Source organism: Sapajus apella, unplaced genomic scaffold, assembly GCF_009761245.1.
Source record: "Sapajus apella isolate SASKATOON/1434 unplaced genomic scaffold, GSC_monkey_1.0 scaffold1, whole genome shotgun sequence".
Taxonomy (NCBI): Eukaryota; Metazoa; Chordata; class Mammalia; order Primates; family Cebidae; genus Sapajus; species Sapajus apella.
This window is the reverse complement of record NW_022436941.1, coordinates 51550187-51560782: the sequence shown is the minus strand read 5'-3', so window position 1 is coordinate 51560782 and position 10596 is coordinate 51550187. Positions and strand designations below refer to the sequence as shown.

The 10596-nt window shown below is 38.7% G+C and overlaps 1 long non-coding RNA gene across 4 annotated transcripts in view; it reads right to left on the bottom strand.

The window, feature by feature from the left end:
* Positions 1-1895: 1895 nt before the first annotated feature.
* LOC116552575 overlaps positions 1896-10596 on the bottom strand; it is a 27221-nt gene continuing 18520 nt past the window's right edge. For all 4 annotated transcript variants that reach the window (XR_004269464.1, XR_004269491.1, XR_004269485.1 and 1 more), the window contains 3 exons: positions 10429-10554; positions 8518-8567; positions 1896-5063 (listed from right to left, as the gene is read on the bottom strand). This is a non-coding gene — a long non-coding RNA (uncharacterized LOC116552575). The remainder of the gene's footprint in view (positions 5064-8517; positions 8568-10428; positions 10555-10596) is intronic.

Genomic DNA, 10596 nt, shown 5'->3' with positions numbered 1-10596 from the left:
TCACATTCAGCAAGGACCCTGAAGAAGTCTTCCTGTATCTTTTTTTTAACCTTCATCCAATTTCCATTTTTGTTGTTCTTTTGTATTTTTTGTGTGTGACTGTGTTTATCCTATATCCTTTATTATTCGATTAGTGAGTGAGTTTTCATTGTTAATTTTCTGGTAAATAAAGTAGGGTAAAGAAAATAAATGGGTTCTATCTTTATATTTACTTTTATAGGTATCATTTTATTGCCCTATTTCTTAGTTATTTCATGGAAAGATTCTAGATGTCAAAACCTGCAGTTAACGTTCCTGTTTAGAAATACACAAAATAATACCTTTGACGTTGGCAACTCAGATGTATTATTCAGCAAAACAGCAATTACTCATTGTTTTGCACTTACATGTTAAGAACTATGAGACACTTGGTGACACAATAACAAAATTGCAAAGTCAATTACATTTAAAATAGACATTCTAGTAAAACATACACAACCAACTCCATTTACTTTTTTTGACTGTTTTGTTTCCATTTTCTGACTGTTTACAGTCAAATAGATTTCATGACTGTTAAATCGAAGGATAACTGCTTTACACACATTATCATGGAGGAAAAAGTTAGAAAGTAGGGGGAGGGGCGTAACATAAAAGGGAAGTGTATTCCTGAGGACACCAGATCCACCTAGGGAGGTGCCAGAATGTTCTTAAATATTTTTGGAAATGGTGTTCTTTTGCAATGTCAATCACAGTGGCAAACTGAAAGAGCAGTGTGCCGTAATTTAACACAAAATTTAAGCTAGATTAACATTAACAATTCTATGCAGAACTAAAGTAATAAAACCCAAGTAGCGTCCATTTATATTTAAGAATAGAGAGCTTCAGGTAGGACTAGGTGTTTGTTTTATTGTATTTTAACTGCATAAGCAGGATTTTTGAAATTTGAACTTCCCAGTAATGAATTCTACCTCTTATCCCAGCCTGCAGCTTGAATTGAAGTTCTCATCAGAAAATTAAAATGTTTGTCTAGATAAAATAAATTCTAAATGAACTCTCTATTTCTTTTCGTTTCTTTTTGTGTTTTCTGCAATGTAGCCCCTCGCAATGATATTAGTTCTAGTGTGGGAAAATATTATAATTGAGATCTGGTAAGTTATTTGCAGACTTTCCTTTACAGTTTTTCTTTACACTGTGCTGACATTTAGTACAGCCCTGGTGAGGAAAACAATACTACCATTCATAGCTCTAGACGTAGATTTCAATCGACTTAAGCGGGCACAATGAAACTTGGTCATTCACTGGTTACCCATATTGTGTTCTCAAATTTTCTCTCAGCAAAAGTATAATGACTCAGTATTGTATGGTTGCATAGACAAGGGCTCGGAACAAGAGACACTAGTTTTGTCTGACGGTGTGAGAAAGTCGTGAAGGGATCTTTTCTTCCAGATGGTGTTAAATTCAGCTGCCTTTTTAACATTGGCCTTGCACAGCAATCTGCTGCTCCCCTTTCACAAAGACTGCGCTTGGTTCCCACTAGTTAACATGCATACTCACGCAACCTGCAACTTCACTCCAACTGTTTTACAATGCAGTGGTATGCTAAATAAACTTGATCTGGTTTCTGCCAATGTTAAAACTAGCTTTCAAAGAACTACTTAACTGATATTTACACTTCTTTTGACTTAAATGTACATGCCTTTGGAATATTTCAGATTTCAAAGAAATATCACCTTATTAAAAGGTCAATGTAGAGATTATTTGCAACACCCTTCAAACCCATGCTTAGATACAGTACCTCTCTTCAACACACACAAATAAAACAAAATGTCAGAAGTTTGATGTGTAATAGAAAAAAGAAAAAATTGGGACATGTTGCACCAAGAGCAGTGGAACAGCAAAAAATAAAATGAAAATAATAACATTGAAATGTATTTTTATTGATCGATAAGTTATGTAACATTAGTATGATACAAAGCAAGTTTGATATGACAATGGCAAACACAGAATTATAATATTGTTTATTTTCCTTAGATGTTATTTTAACATATTTACATAAAAGACCAAGATGTAGGCAAAAGCTTCAGTAATTTGACTCCATTGAGTGCTTTCAGTAAACAATAGGTTTCCCCAGCAAACATCTTATTGCCTTAATTGAACCTCCTTGAGAAAGAAAACCACACACTTTGTAATGTAAATGTTAATTGTAGTAGACAATGGTTCTAGGTAAATAGCACCCCTGGACATGAAGTAAACGAAAGGAATACAGGCACTTAACAATGAAAGGTTGTTTGCACAAACCGTGCTTCAAATGTAAATAAACAAGGGTCTTCTCAACGGTCACTACAGTAGTGAAACTTTGGCACGTGTACAGCAGCCAAATTGAGAATTTATGTATATAAAGTCTCAAAGACTTTCTAACTGAAAGTAACAGTGGTTTAACAGCCTGCTCCAGTTTGAATCATATAAGGAATTGAAGCTACAAAGGAAATTGTACTACTTTTAAAGAAAAAACTGTATATTTGGGATTGTCAGTAATCTAGGCCACATGGAAGATAACAAGATATTTTGGATATTTTCTACTTGCAATGGTTATATTTCTGTGTAAATGCCTATACAAATGTTTGCTAGGTGAATATGGAAAACTTAAGGACTTTTACAAAAAGGTGACAATGGGGACCTCCAAAGAGCCAAAGTTTCTGCTAGGCATAGTGTTATTTTTAGATAAAATTAAAATGGCTATTTAGACCCATCTAGCTGAGTCTATTCTAAAACAAACTTTTTATCATATTGTTATCATAATCAACTTCCTCCAGGTTAATGACTTTATAGTTTTTCTTCCAGTATGTATCTACTAGCACAATTAGATCAAGTTTCTAGATATATCATGTTAAGAGGCAAAAAGCCTCATGAAATTATAATAACGACTGTTACATAGAGTATGTATTTTAAAATACAGCCCACCCAAAACAAAAGCCAAAATGTGGTACCAAGGCCATAATCTCATGGACTGAGATTTTGACACGAGGGGCAGGCAATGATGGGACTTTCTTGGAATTGCTTTCTACTAGCTTTCCTTGAATCCTGAAAATCTCAAACAACAAAGAAAGCTAAACTTAATTATGGCCAGATTACACAGTGGTTAAAAAATTAACAGAAACAGACAGTATGCAGCAGCTACAGACCAGTTGGTGTTGCCATTTGGGAAGCTGCAGATGGCTGTGGGTGGGAAATGCCTTTACTTTCTCAAGCGATGGAGATGAGTATGGTGTGTGCACTTGATGTTTTTTTCATACCCCCACCCCCCAACAGGGCTGTCTGTCATAGGCTGCCCGGCCCCGCTTTATCACTTGCCCCCGAGCGTGGGAATCGGAGCGTCCTGCCGTTCACATCTCCTGCATTCCGTTTAGCGGAATCAATTAGGCAAGACAGACCCTCAGATTCCCCACCCCCTTTCCATTTTTGTCAGGTCTATATACGTCCTAATTATTTCAGTTTGGGATGCCAGAGCTGTTTCCTGGATAGACCTGATCATCCTTAAACAAAAAGAGAGGAGGCGCACACGTGGGTTGTGGCGTAAATGTCACTTTCATTTCCAATGCTAGGCGCAGAGTAAGACAGAATATTTTTTTAACACTTTGACAAGAGGGGAGGCGATCTCGTCTCCATCATGTCTTTCTGCTTCAGTAGCTTCCTCAAGGAAACCCTCTTGGAACAGAGAAGCATCTGTGCTTGTATTTTGAATAGAAGAATAAAAATCAGCTCTTGCTTATTTTTTTTTTTTCATTTTGCCTGCTAGCTCTAAACCCTCAGTAGATATAAATTATTAACCTTCCAGTATAAACTTCTCTGAAAGTCTAATTTCGTATAAATTGACATACAGCCCACATACGTGTAAGGTAATTTCCAAGCACAATCTTCAAATTTTGAGGGGGAGGAGCCTCAGAAGGGAACTGCCCAAGTTCTACATATTATGGAATCATTTTAAAACCAGGTACCAGGCATCTCTGCAACAGCTTTCTAAGAAAAAAAAATCTCTCATATATAAACTTTTGCCTTAAAATAGAACAAATTGCACATGCATCTTTACTCATTAGCACTTTACAATTCTCCTTTGCCGCTGCCACAACCCCTCTCAAGATATATCTGGCACCTTCATATTTTCGCATATGTGTGTCACTTAATTTCCTTTCATCCCACCTTTAATCATAAGAAAAAAACAAACAAACAAACACACACAAAAGAAAAACAAAAACAAAGTTAGATTCAATAAGTATTCCTGACCTTTCTGGTTTTTACTGTCTCTCGGTTGTAGTCTTTCATTCTCACACGCTCCCCGGCGATCTTGAAGGAGTTTTTACTTTCGGTTATCTAGCTTTATGAAGACCAATACACTCATACAGCTAGATAACCAAAGATAACAACTCGCTTCCCACACAGGCCTCTGTCTTTCTCTTGCCAGACTCCAGGTCCCGATCCTTTCTGGCAGTACTGAAGAGTAGTCGTCCAGGATACTTGCCGCGCTTAAGATTCCTCTTTTATGTAAATATGACCTGGTTTCTGTTTGTGTGTGCGCGCTGCTGAAACATCCAAATGAGATCTGTTGCCTTCAGAGTTTATTCCGAACTTTTTTTTTTCTTTCAGCAAGTAATCTCCGGCAGCGTTAGCCAACAATTCATCTATTAATATCAGAAAATAAAACCAGCTATTAAGGTGCAGCAAGCTGTTACGAGTGAGCAGCAGCATCCGTCCCTTCACAGGCCTCTATTTGCATTGTAAATCGCTTCTTTCTCACGCAAGACTCTTTAGCCTCTCTCTATAGAGATGTACAAAGCCAACGGCAATTTCCAGCGCAGGTTAAAGAGGAAGAAAAAAAAAAACATCCCATTCTATAGAAGTGACAGCTGATTCAAGGATCTGCTCCTGATCCTTTTTGGTTAGGCACCATGAGCTTTTTACCAAGTGGTGGCAGCTTGATTGCACATATCTTGTGTGTGTGTGTTTTAGGGGGAAGATCCGCGATTTCACAGGGCTTCTAGGCTCAGAAGGAGAAGATGCCGTCTTGCTGGCCTGCTGCTGCCCCCGGTCTGAAAGAAGGAGAAAAGGGCCATCATTGGAGGGGCTTTCACTGCCAAATTGTGGACCAGCCCGGCAAGGTCAAAGGTTCGAGACCGCAGGAGACCAAGGTAATGATGATGTCATGAGAAATCTCAAGTACATGGTTATTGATATGCATCAGTGATCAGCCAACTGCCCCACGCCTGCTGCCTGAGCAGCGGCAGCGACAGCGACAGCAGCAGTAGCGGCGACATTGCAACAAGCCCTATTTTCTCAATCAACATCTCTTCCGCTAGCACTACCGACTGCTCCTGGAAAAGCAACCTGCGGCCTTTTACCTCCTCCGTGCTAGTGTAGATCGTTCTAATATCCAAAGACTGGAAGAAATCTCTCTCTAAGGACAGATAAAAGCATTTCAGATCTGGGGAACGTCTTTGCCTGCATTTCTCTTCTGGCAGATTGCATAGGCAGACAGATGGAAGGCACTTTGCTATTGCTTAAAGCAGGGCCTCGCTTTCTGGGGCTGAGAATCAGATCTGTATTACGCAGTGAGTTGATGTGTGATTACATTGACAATTTGCTCAGGTGGTGTATTTTTAATGGCTTCACAGCTCAGTCATGTTTTGTATATACGTACCATGGCGATAGGGCAGCGTATTTTGTTCTGTAAGTTCAGACTGAATGCTCTAAGCAAGCAGACTTCATCCTGGTTTTTAAAAAATGACTGCATATGTAGGGTGTGTGTGTTAGAATGCAGCACAGGTAAACATTGCAGCAATAGTTTCTAATGCTGTACACAACTCTGCTGTAATAAAAATGCTGAGCCTTTGTCTATTGTTTTAAACATCAATTTTCATACAAAAGGAAAATATATTAGTCTTGCTTCTGAAACTATGAAAAAAGCATTGTTACCTCATGAAGAATACATATAAAACACCTAGATGTTAAGAGCACAACCTTCCCCTTCCCCACCCCCACCTTTCTTTTATCTAGAGGGAATGTTGTTTTATTAATTAATTAGCCTCATTCCTTTTCTTAGAACTTTTCAAAGTGTGAATATGATTACTTCAAAGAGTCCTTTTCTTCTTGAGTAATCTATGTCTAACACATCTGTAATACGTGTAGTTGTAATATTCAAATGTCCCTCAACAGGACATCTAAGGTAATCTACATAAGATTCATATTTACCAAGGGTGAACCTTATAAACTGCTTTTTAAAATTTCGACTTATGTTTGGTCATGTTGCCATTCTTTAAAATATATGCTATTAGAGAATTTAATACCTCTTAATATTCATTGCACACATGACTAGTTTATCACAATACTCTCATTTCTATAGATTGACTATTTTCCCCAACAACTAAAACACTTTTGGAATTAACATACACTCTTTCCTTAATTTAGTGGTAAGACACGAATGTGAACATGCTTACTGAATTACATACAGAGCACATATATGTAAACCCTATAGAAAAGACTGACAAGAAAATCAGAATAGTTAGGAAAAGCCTACAATCAAGAGTTTAAACTACAATATCACACCAATTAAAGATATGATTTAGTAACATAGATGCCAACTTTTCCCTAGATTTTTTATTTATTTACTTTTTTGGTGAACATTCCAGTACTGATTAATTAGAAAAGACTAAGCTGTTGAAATTGTTCATCTATTTTTCTTATCAAATTACGGTACAAGAGGTACAATCAAAAATGGCTGCATTGGGTTATATATAAAATGCACAAGCAAACCAAAAACTAATTCAGATAAATACACCCCCATGGAGTTACTATTCCTTCTTGAACTGTCTGGCCACAACATAAATTACTAAATAAAAATGTAACATATCACCGAGGCACATTCCACTGTAGACATTATGTAAAATGCAAATGAGCTTTGCTGCCTTGGAAGAGTAAGAGTATTGTGGCCTTGCTTTCCAAGACACAACAGCAGAATCATTAGTGATTTGTCATGTAACACATAAAGCAAGCATCTGGTCAGATGAGTTCCTTAAGTTGAAACCCAAGAAATCACAGCTATTTTTAGAATATCTTTTTGCTTTATATATACCTAAGTGGGGGTTGGTGGAAGCAAAGAGATGTCATGCATTTGTCTATGTATGTTTATCACTCCCATATCTGTGTGAATTTGCCAAGTATCATGGCTATATTTCCACAGTAAGCAACTAAATGCATTTTTAGAACCAAAGTACCCATCATGAAAGCCAAGACACTGAACATTTGAGATGCTTCTACAATTAGAAGCTGTAGAAGATACTGTCTTAAAATAACATCTTCTAGGGCAATGCCACATATCAGCTGACTCCAGGCCTGGTCCCTGTGCCTGGTATATATAGCATAGACTCATCATGGGAGCCCCAATAAGTGAAAAGAACCAACATTAGGATTATGGGCAGTCTGTTCATTAGCCAGATAGCCAATTAAACATTTTAATATCCACCATGTCTCAGGATATTCGGAAATAAAAACTACATAGTAAGGCTTAACACATAGCATCTGATTATTTTGAATATTGCCAAGGTATATGTGATGGTTTATCATACATATTTCAAAGACTGTATTATTGTGCAGGATGTGAGACAAGTTGAAACAACTGTGTAGCTCTAAAGATTCCTAGCAATGTCTGTCGCACATTAAGAGCAACTATTAACACACCTAAATGTTATATCAGATGTTTTTGCTTTCAAAATGCTATTAAGATGAGCAGAATATCAGTTTTGAAATCTGCATACTGAAGGATATATTGAATTTAAATGGTTTGCCTGCTCATTCACTAATAAATTCCCATTAATGGCCAGTAGATTAGGACGTGATTGTCATGCTTGTTTTCTAATCTTTTTATAGGTCTCCAGATGGCTGCAACATGAATTGAAACATTCTGGTTTACTTGGGAATAAACAATCTCTGTTTAACTTAAAAGTGAAAAGTTATGTTTTCCACATTATTTTGATTAGAATTATGCTATTTCGTAAATTCAAACACTTTAGGTTTGTCACCAATTTTTAGAACACCTCTGAATCCTATTCAGACTACTGCAAAGTGCATAAAGAATTGGTCTATCACTGAAATCCCCTTTTAATATTTGGTTTGTATGATTCCAATGCATGTAAACAACAGTCCACTGGTACAGTGAAGACTACCATTTTCTACATAAAAGCCATTTAATTTACAGTGACTTGTATAGTTCAGGCAAGGTACTTGACAGGCTTACTTTCTAACAAAGTATTCTATGATTTATTCTGTATCTCAAATTTCTTTTAACAGGGCGTTACAGGTCATATTTGTATTGTGCTTGATACATAATATACAAAGGCTCCCAATAGGGGAGAAAGCTGCACATACAGAAACTTAGAGCATGAATTAGGAGATATGCAACCCACTGCAGGCCTACTGCCCAGTAAATAGAGTAAAATACTCTATCTTCTACATCACTTTGATTTTGTCAAATGTAAATTTTAAAATTACCTTTAGTCGGTTGGATTGTCTGTTCATTTTATGATTCTTTGCAGTCTCATCTGAAAAATAGTCAAGAAAACAAATGATCTCAGTTTACATATATATATGTATATATATAAAGTCATATAGATATGGTTTCATTTAAAATATTGCTATTACCATGATTCCTTAAAATGCCAAGAGATTCCATAAAACCCTAGTACAATGTATCCAGGGTCTCAGCACCCACAGGGTTAAATATGCTAATTTGCATTTAAATGGAGACATGTATGATAATGTGAATGCAAAATATGCAGAATATGGAGGGGTTTGGGAAATTAATTTTTCTTCTTTTATTTTTAGCTTGGAAGGAAAAGGGACTCTTAAAAACATTAGGGACTTGAACCTTGTAACCTGCCATACAAAAGAGGAGAGTCTTTCCATGTAAGGATTTTAAGTCTCGAACAAAGTCATTTTCTAAATGTTTAAGGAACTGAATTTCCAGGCCTTTCGAACAATGGGAATCCCTGGATAAATACCTACTCCATTAGAAAGATGCAAATAGTTTACTGTAAGGCCACAGCACGGTGAGATGTGCATTCATATCTATGGCTCCTGATTGGCCCTTTCCTCCAGTAAATCAATGAATAATGTAAAACATGATTGCTGTAAAGTGGTGGATTTTTAAAAAATTCCCTTCCCCCATTCCCTCTCGATCCAAGGTTCAGGAAGTCAATATTCCCCCAAATAGGTTGCTTTTCTTTTATAATTTTTTAATGCTTATTGTTATTTTGGACTAGAGGGGTGGGGCTATTGGTTTTGCAAAATGAAAGTATTGCCCTGGTTTAATTATGCTGACTGTGGGAGCTCGCTTGCTGAGACAGCGCCCTAATTACCGGTGCCAAGGTAGAGAAAGGAGAGTGGTGGGCAGAGGTGGACACCAAGAAAGGGAGGAAACGGAATCCGACTCTGCGGTTCTTGGCCCAAGGCAGCCACAGCTCCAAAGGGGCCCCCGGCCATGGCCATGACTTCACAGAGCCTCCGGTCTAACTTCTGATCAATTCCACTGCTGTCCTGACCCCTGAAGACAGTCCCCCTTTCAAGCACCACGGGTACATTTGCAAGATAAAACGCCGAAGACACTAATGCAAATACATTGCCAGAGTTCCCATCACCCAGGGTTCCTGCAGATAATTCCAGGCCACAGAAAGGAGTTCTTGCCTTCCTCAGCCGGGTCTAGACCCTAAGCAAACCGCAAAGACCCAGCTCCGTTTGGATACCAGAAGTGTCTTAACCTGACCCGCTCCAAGTACCAATAACTAATCACGATGGTTGCATCTTGATGAATCTGAACTTGGGATAACCCTGTAAAGCGGCCTCTCACATCCCCAAATCCAAAAGGCAGAGAGAAAAGGGAAGTGGAAATCCAAGAGATCCAGTTAGCTACTGTACTAAGTTTTCCACCAGGATCTAATCAGACCCTCGTTTCATTGCCAGGTAATTGCAACTTTGGGGGGGTTAAAGGGAGGTGAATTATTCAAAATGCGAATTCTGAATCCAGAAGTGGAAAATACAACTGCATTTTGCTGTAGGTTTAAAAGGGACCCCACCACCACCACCACCACCATCAAAAATTACATACGAAATTCTCTTAGCCAATGCGAAGATTTCCTGGCATTTCTCTGCGGTTGGGGGGTCAAGCCGCTGGATAATTAACAGTACTGGCTCAGAAAACTCACGAGATCAACAGGTTTAGCATCCGAGGCACACAATCAATTAGCTGAAGCAAAGCCCCGGACTGGCCCTCGGAGCGGCCCGCAGCGGGGCTCTGCGGACACCGGCTAGCGGGCGAGGTGAGGAGTGCGGGCGCGAGGCCGCGGCGGGCACTACTGGCCCCGCGCCGTCGGCAAGCTGCAGCCTGAGGGCCGCCACGATACTCACTTGATCTCCCCGCGCCAGGCAGTGCTGCCCCCCAAATCCAGCTGGGCAGGAACCGAGGCGCCGGCCGGAAGACAAGATCCAGAGTCACTCCACGGCCGCAGCACACAATCAGGCTCCTTTCGGCGTCTCCAAAAAAAAAAAAAAAAAAAAAAAAAAAAAAAAAAAAAA